Here is a 7301-nt window from a genome sequence, read left to right as displayed (position 1 = left end):
GATGGGTTATCCTTACAGGAAAAAAAATAATAATAATAACACCTAGTTCACATCATATATAAAACTTATTTCCAGGTAAATTAAAATCCCAATTTTAAGTGTTAAAACTATAAAACTTTAGTAGAAAATATAGAATATCTTTTATGGTCTCAGGTTAGAAATGGATATGTTCAGACACCAAAAGAAAGTAAGGCTTAAAGTGAAAAAAAAATTACATTAGAACAAGTAAATTCTGTTCATCAAAAGATAGCATAAAGAAAAAGATAAGCCACAAATGGAAGAAGATATTTGCAATATATAACCAGCAAATGATTTGTATATTCAATATATAAAGTACTCTTACAATTAAATAAGAAAAAGGCAAACAACTCAATGAAAGATAAGCAAAAGATGTTATCAGCACTTCAAAAGGGTGAAATCTAAACAGCAATAAACACATGGAAAGATTCTCAACCTCATTAGTAACCAGAAAAATAAAAATTTCAATCACAAGCATATACAAATATCATTTCAACAGATTGCAAACATTTAAGTCTAAAAACACTAAGTACTGGCAAGGGGGACTCTCATACTCTGTCAGTAGACATAAAACTTGATTCAGTCATCTTTGAAAACTGGGTTTCCTTGTAAAGCTTAGCATACTTATGCCCCGTGACCCAATATTTCCATTCCTAGACCTATATCCTAAAGAAACTCCTGCACACATACCCCAAAAGTTATGTGCAAGAATTTTCATAGCAGCTTATATGCAATCCAAATGCCCAAATGTTAAACAGCTGGGGAATGGATAAATAAATTATTAAAAAAAAAAAATCTGTTGCTGTCCAGTCGATTCCGACTCAAAACGACCCTATAAAAAAAACCCAAAAACCCAGCGCCATCGAGTCGATTCTGACTCATAGAGTAAAACTGCCCCATAGGGTTTCCGAGAAGCGCCTGGTGGATCTGAACTGCCAGCCTTTTGGTTAGCAGCTGTAGCTCTTAACCACTACACCGCCAGGGTTTTCTAAATAAATTACAGTACAGGTCAATAATCTTTTATTCAAAATACTCAGAAGATTTTTTTTTAGAAAGCAATGTGTGTGTGTACGTGTGTGTAGGAGTACCTGGGTGGTACAAATGGTTAATACACTTGGCCACTAACCAAAAACTTGGAGGTTTGAGTCTACCCAGTGGTAACTCAGAAGAAAGGCCTGGTGATCTACCTCTGAAAAATCGCCCATTGGAAACCTTATGGGGCACAACTCTACTCTCACACACTTGGGGTTGCCATGAGTAGGAATCAACTTGACAGCTACCAGTATATATATGTGTATATATATATATATATATATGCACACATACACACATACCCAAAAAACCACACCCACTGCCGTCGAGTCAGTTCTGACTCTTAGGAACCCTATAGGACAGACTAGAACTGCCTGATAGCGTTTCCAAGGAGCACCTGGCAGATTCGAACTGCTGACCTCTTGGTTAGCAGCCATAGCACTTGACGGCTACGCCACCACGGTTTCCGTATATATGTATATATATTTTTTTGAGATATATATATACATATTTGATGCAACACCCCAAATTCAAACATATCAAAATTTCTTCATTAAAAACATATGAATTTTCATACTAAATTGGATCAATAAATACCTTAAATATCATTTCAAGTCTGTTTTTTTTCCTTTCATAATTTTCAGAGAAAGAATAGTAGCTCTGTACATTCATATGATGAAATACTGTAGAGCAAATAAATTAAACTATAGCTACATGATTAACATAGGTAATTAAAAAACAATAATGAGTGAAAGAAGCAAATCAAAAACAACAAAACTAACAATATAAATTAGGGATACATGCAACTGTAGCACAACTCTGAAAGTAAATAAAGCAAAGCAATGATTAACAATGGATATTTCTGGAGGGAAGAAGGGAATGTGATCAGGAAGTGGAACACAGAGAATTCCTATTGTTTTGGTAATACTCTCTTAATTTTAAATTGTACATAGAATCAGATACATAGATATATATGTATGTGTATATATATATATATATATATATATATATATATATATATATATATATATATATATATAGCGGAAACCCTGATGGTGTAGTGGTTAAGTGCTACGATTGCTAACCAAAAGGTCAGCAGTTCGAACCCACCAGTCACTCCTTGGAAACTCTATGGGGCAGTTCTGTTCTGTCCTATAGGTCACTATGAGTTAGAATCAAGTCCACAGCAATAGGTTTGGTTTTTGGTATGTGTATATATATAGATACAGAGAGAGAGAGAGAGCTCTTATGATGCAACTTTTAAGCGTTCAACTGCTAACTGAAAGGTTGGCAGATCAAACCCACTCAGCGGTTCCACGGGAGAAAAGGCCTGGAGATTTGGTCCCATAAAGCTTACAGCATAGGAAACCCTATGGGGCAGTTCTACTCTGTCATATAGATAGGGTCACTATGAGTCGGGATCAACTCAACGGAACACAACAACATGCATATACACATACGTACACGTTTGTATATATGATACATTTCACAATAAAACATTAAAGATTTAAAAAAGTCATTAGTTGCTATGAGTCAGAATCAACTCAACAGCAATGGGTTTCATTTTTGTTTTTTTTAATTGATTTTTATACATTGATTTTATAACTAGCCAAACCTTACTATTCTTTTATTGTTTTTAATATTTTTCTGTTAATTCTCTTGGTTTGTATATGATGGTATCAGCTACAATTATAATTTTGTTTTCTCCTTTCTAATATTGATACTTACTTCTTCCTCTTATAATTACATTGGCTTTTGCTTCTAAATCAATGCTAAGTAATAGTGATAATCTTTTTTCTTGCGCCTTTAATGATCAGTGTCTGTCATGTTTCACCATTAAATGTGTGAAGAACTTTTGCATGGTCGGAACTGTCTTAGGATGAAATAGAGCACTTGGGAAGACAGGCAGCCAGCCTGTATGAACTAGATTATCACTGCACATGATGGCGAGGAGGTGTGGGGGAGGTCTGATATCAACCCATTCCCTCCCCAGTGGTGAGAAGGGCCAAAATTGAATATGCACTGCTGTATTTGGGAAGGCAGATGTGCTCACAGTTATGAGTTCACTCAAAAGTAGGCCCAGTGGCCTTCTCCACAGGAGCTCAGGACAGCCTCACCTTCAGTTGCAAAACTGGCTGGCTCACAAACAGACTGGAGGGAGTCTTCTGTCTTAAACCAGACACCTGTGTGCCTGTGACAGATCTGTCCCCACAGGCAATTCTCCTAGCAGAGCACAGCTGTATCCAGAACAAATGGCTCTCTCAAAGGGCTTGTGTTTTCATTTAATAGAGTTCAAATTGAGTGTCCAGAAACCTTGATGCTTTTTTTATTTCCACAATGTCTCTATGGCAGCTGCAGGGACTCCCTGGGCTCCCTTTCCACCTATATTTCAGGACCTCCTCACCTGAGGAGTCTGCCACTACTGGAGCTTCCCAATTGTTTTAAAACATGTGCCCAGGATAGGCTGTTGAAGGACTGGCTGAAAATATTGGTAGTCTGTATATATAAAACACCTGCAGAACTTCCAGGCTAGAGGTGGGTTGATAATTGCTTCCTGAGCTTAAGTAATAGAACTGAAAGTTTTTAAAACTACGAATCCAAAAGCCAACCCTGGAGTGATTGAATTAAAATCTCAGGTGGTAGGGTCAGGAAATAAGCATTTTTAACAAGTAGGAAACCCTTGTGGTGTAGTGGTTAAGTGATACAGCTGCGAACCAAAAGGTCGGCAGTTCGAATTCACCGGGCGCTCCTTAGAAACTCTATAGGACAGTTCTACTCTGTCCTATAGGGTCACTATGAGTTGATGTGATGGCAATGGATTTTTTTTACTACTACATTGGAGCCCTGGTGGTGCAATGGTTAAGAGCTCAGCTGCTAACCAAAAGGTCAGCAGTCTGAATCCATCAGCTGCTCTTTGGAAACCCTATGGGGCAGTTCTACTCTGTCCTGTAGGGTTGCAATGAGTCAGAATCAACTTGATAGCAATGGATTTACTACTACATAATGAACTGTGTTGTTGGCAAAGAATATTGAGTATATTATACACTGCCAGAAGAATGAACAAGTGAGTTTTAGAATAAATACAACGGAATGCTCCTTAGAAGCAAATATGGCAAGACTTCATCTTGCTGACTTTGGACACATCATCAGGAAACACCAATCACTAGAAAAGGACATCATGTTTGATTAAGCAGAAAGTTAGGGAAAATGAGAAAAACTCTCAATGAGAAAAGTACATTGAATAAGTATGGTGAAAGGATACAACCCTGACACACACCTTTCCCAACTGTAAACCATTTAGTTCCCCTTTGTTATGTTCAAATGACTGCCTCTTGAACAGGTTCCTCAGGAGCACAATTAACTGCTATGGAATTCCCATTCTTTGAGATGTTATCCATAATTTGTTTTGATCCACACAGTCAAATGCCTTTGCATAACCAATAAAACAGGTAGGAGGCGGGGTCAAGATGGCAGAGTAGTCAGATGTTTGTGGTGATCCCTCTTACAACAAAGACCCAAAAAAACAAGTGAAATGATTGTATATATGACTAGTTAAGAGCTCTGAACATCAAAGGCAAAGTTAGAAAACAGACTGAGCGGCAGAAGGAGGCAGAGACGGTTCAGAAGAGGCAAGGAGTTGCCGAATCTGAATCACCAGAAACCCTCAGGCAACATACTCAGCAGAAACAAAATCAACTACAATGAATAAGAGCAAAAGACGATGTATAAAGATAAACTACTTAGCACAAAAAATTAAGTGGGAAAAAGAAACTGTCAACAACACACAAAAACAGACATCAAAATGATAGCATTAAACTCCTACCTATCCATAATTACACTGAATGTGGGTGGACTAAAGGCACCAATAAAGAGGCAGAGAGTGACAGAATGGATAAAAAAACATGATCCGTCCATATGGCTGCCTACAAGACACACACCTTTGACTTACAGATACAAACAAACTAAAACTCAAAGTATGGGGAAAAAATATATCAAACAAACAACAATCAAAAAAGAGCAGGAGTGGCTAAATGAATTTCTGAAAAAATAGGCTGAAAAGTTAAATCCAACACAAAGGATAAGGAAGGACACTATCTAATCATTAAAGGGACAATATGCCAGGAGGATATAACCATATTAAATATTTATGCACCCAATAACAGGGCTGCAAGATACATAAAACAAACTCTAACAGCACTGAAGAGCGAGATAGGAAGCTCCACAATAATAGCAGGGGACTTCAACACACCACTTTTGGTGAAGGACAGGACATCAAGAAAGAGGGTCAATAAAAACATGGAAGATCTAAACTGCCACCATCAACCAACTTGACCTCATAGACGTATACAGAACACTCCACCCAACAGCAGCGAAGTATACTTTCTTTTCTAGTGCACATGGAACATTCTCTAGAATAGACCACATATTAGGTCATAAGCAAGGTTAACAGAAGCCAAAACATCGAAATATTGCAAAGTGTCTTCTCTGACCACAGAGCCATAAAAGCAGAAATCAATTACAGAAAAAGCAGAGAAAAGAAACAAAACATTTGGAAACTGAGCAATACCCTTAAAAATGACAGGGTTACAGAAGACTTTAAGGATGGAATAAAGAAATTCATAGAATCCAGTGAGAATGAAAACACTTCTTATCAAAACCTTTGGGACACAGCTAAAGCAGTGCTCAGAGGTCAGTTTATGTCAATAAATGCACACATCCAAAAAGAAGAAAGGCCCCAAATCAAAGAATTATCCCTACAACTTCAACAAATAGAAAGAGAGCAACAAGAGAAACCCCCAGACACCAGAAGAAAGCAAATAATAAAAATTAGAGCAGAATTAAATGAAATAGAAAACAGAAAAACAATTGAGTTATGAGACCAAAAGATGGTTCTTTGAAAAAATTAACAAAATTGATATGCCATTGGCCAAAATGACAAAAGAAAAACAGGAAAGGAAACAAATAACCTGAATAAGAAATGAGAGATGAGCGATATCGCAACACACCCAACCGAGGTTAAAAGAATCATATCAGATTACTGTGAAAAATTGTACTCTAAAAAATTTGAAAAACTAGAAGAAATGGATGAATTTCTAGAAATACACTACCTACCTAAACTAACACAAACAGAGGTAGAACAACTAAATAAACCCATAACAAAAGAAAAGATTGATAAGGTAATTAAAGGGAGGTGCAGCCAAGATGGCAGAATAGAAAGACGCTTCCAGTGAGCCCTCTTTACAACAAAGACCTGAAAAAACAACGGAAACAAGTATGTTTGTGACTAGCTGGGAGCCCTGGGCTTCAAAGACAAGCTTAGAAAATGAACTGAGGGGCAGGGGGAGGAAGAGACCATTCAGAAGCGGAGAGCATTTACCGGACCTGAATCGTAGGGAGCCCTCAGGCACCATTCCCAGGGCGGCAGCAGCGGTGTGCTGGTACTAGCATTCGGCCACGGTTTCCTCAGGGGGAAGCAGCCAGCCACACGGCCAGCTCACACCTCCAGAACCCAAGAAGAACGGCGCTCCCGGCAAAAGCTAAGTACTTGCGTATATTTTACTGTCCCCCCCTACCCCAAAGTCAGCTTCAGTGGCTGAATTCCCTGGGCCTGAGATAGCCCCTGTTGAGCACCTAGAGCCATCCTCCTGGCCTTGGGGAAGGAAAAAATTTCAGTTGGGGAAAAAGGTAATTTGCTAGCTCCACTAACAAGGGGAGCTCAGGACAGAAGCAGCTCCTGTCCAGGCATAAACCGTCTGTGGATGTTGAGCACCTTTCCTTTCTGCATGGACCTGTGTGGGCCTATTTTGGGAGAATAGTCCTTTGTTGGCAGACTCCCACCATTTCAGCTGTGCGGTGGAGAGGTGGGTTTTGAAGTTTCGCATTGCTTTGCCTATTAAACAGGGTCCTGACCTACCCACATCAGGGACCTAAGGACTGGTAGCTCCACTCAGGTCACCCAGCCACCTGCAACAGGGGTCCAAAGATAACTGGTACCTCCCAGTCCTTACAACCAAAAACTTTGGGTGCCCGTGGTCCGTCTGCAGAACCCACTCACCTGCACCCTCTAGGGAACAGGGATGTGCTTTCCTCAGAGACACTCAATGGTCGGTTCTCAGCCCCCTGCCTTGTTCAGAGCATGACCCCCTGCTGCAATCAGATACGGGTATATACACCAATCACCCCAGACCCTCTAAGACTGTAGGACAGAGCCTGTACCACACACTTGATATCAGCTACCTGGATACCTGAGC

The sequence above is a fragment of the Elephas maximus genome, chromosome 26 (genome assembly GCF_024166365.1).
Source record: "Elephas maximus indicus isolate mEleMax1 chromosome 26, mEleMax1 primary haplotype, whole genome shotgun sequence".
Lineage (NCBI taxonomy): Eukaryota > Metazoa > Chordata > Mammalia > Proboscidea > Elephantidae > Elephas > Elephas maximus.
This window is presented reverse-complemented; position numbering follows the sequence as displayed.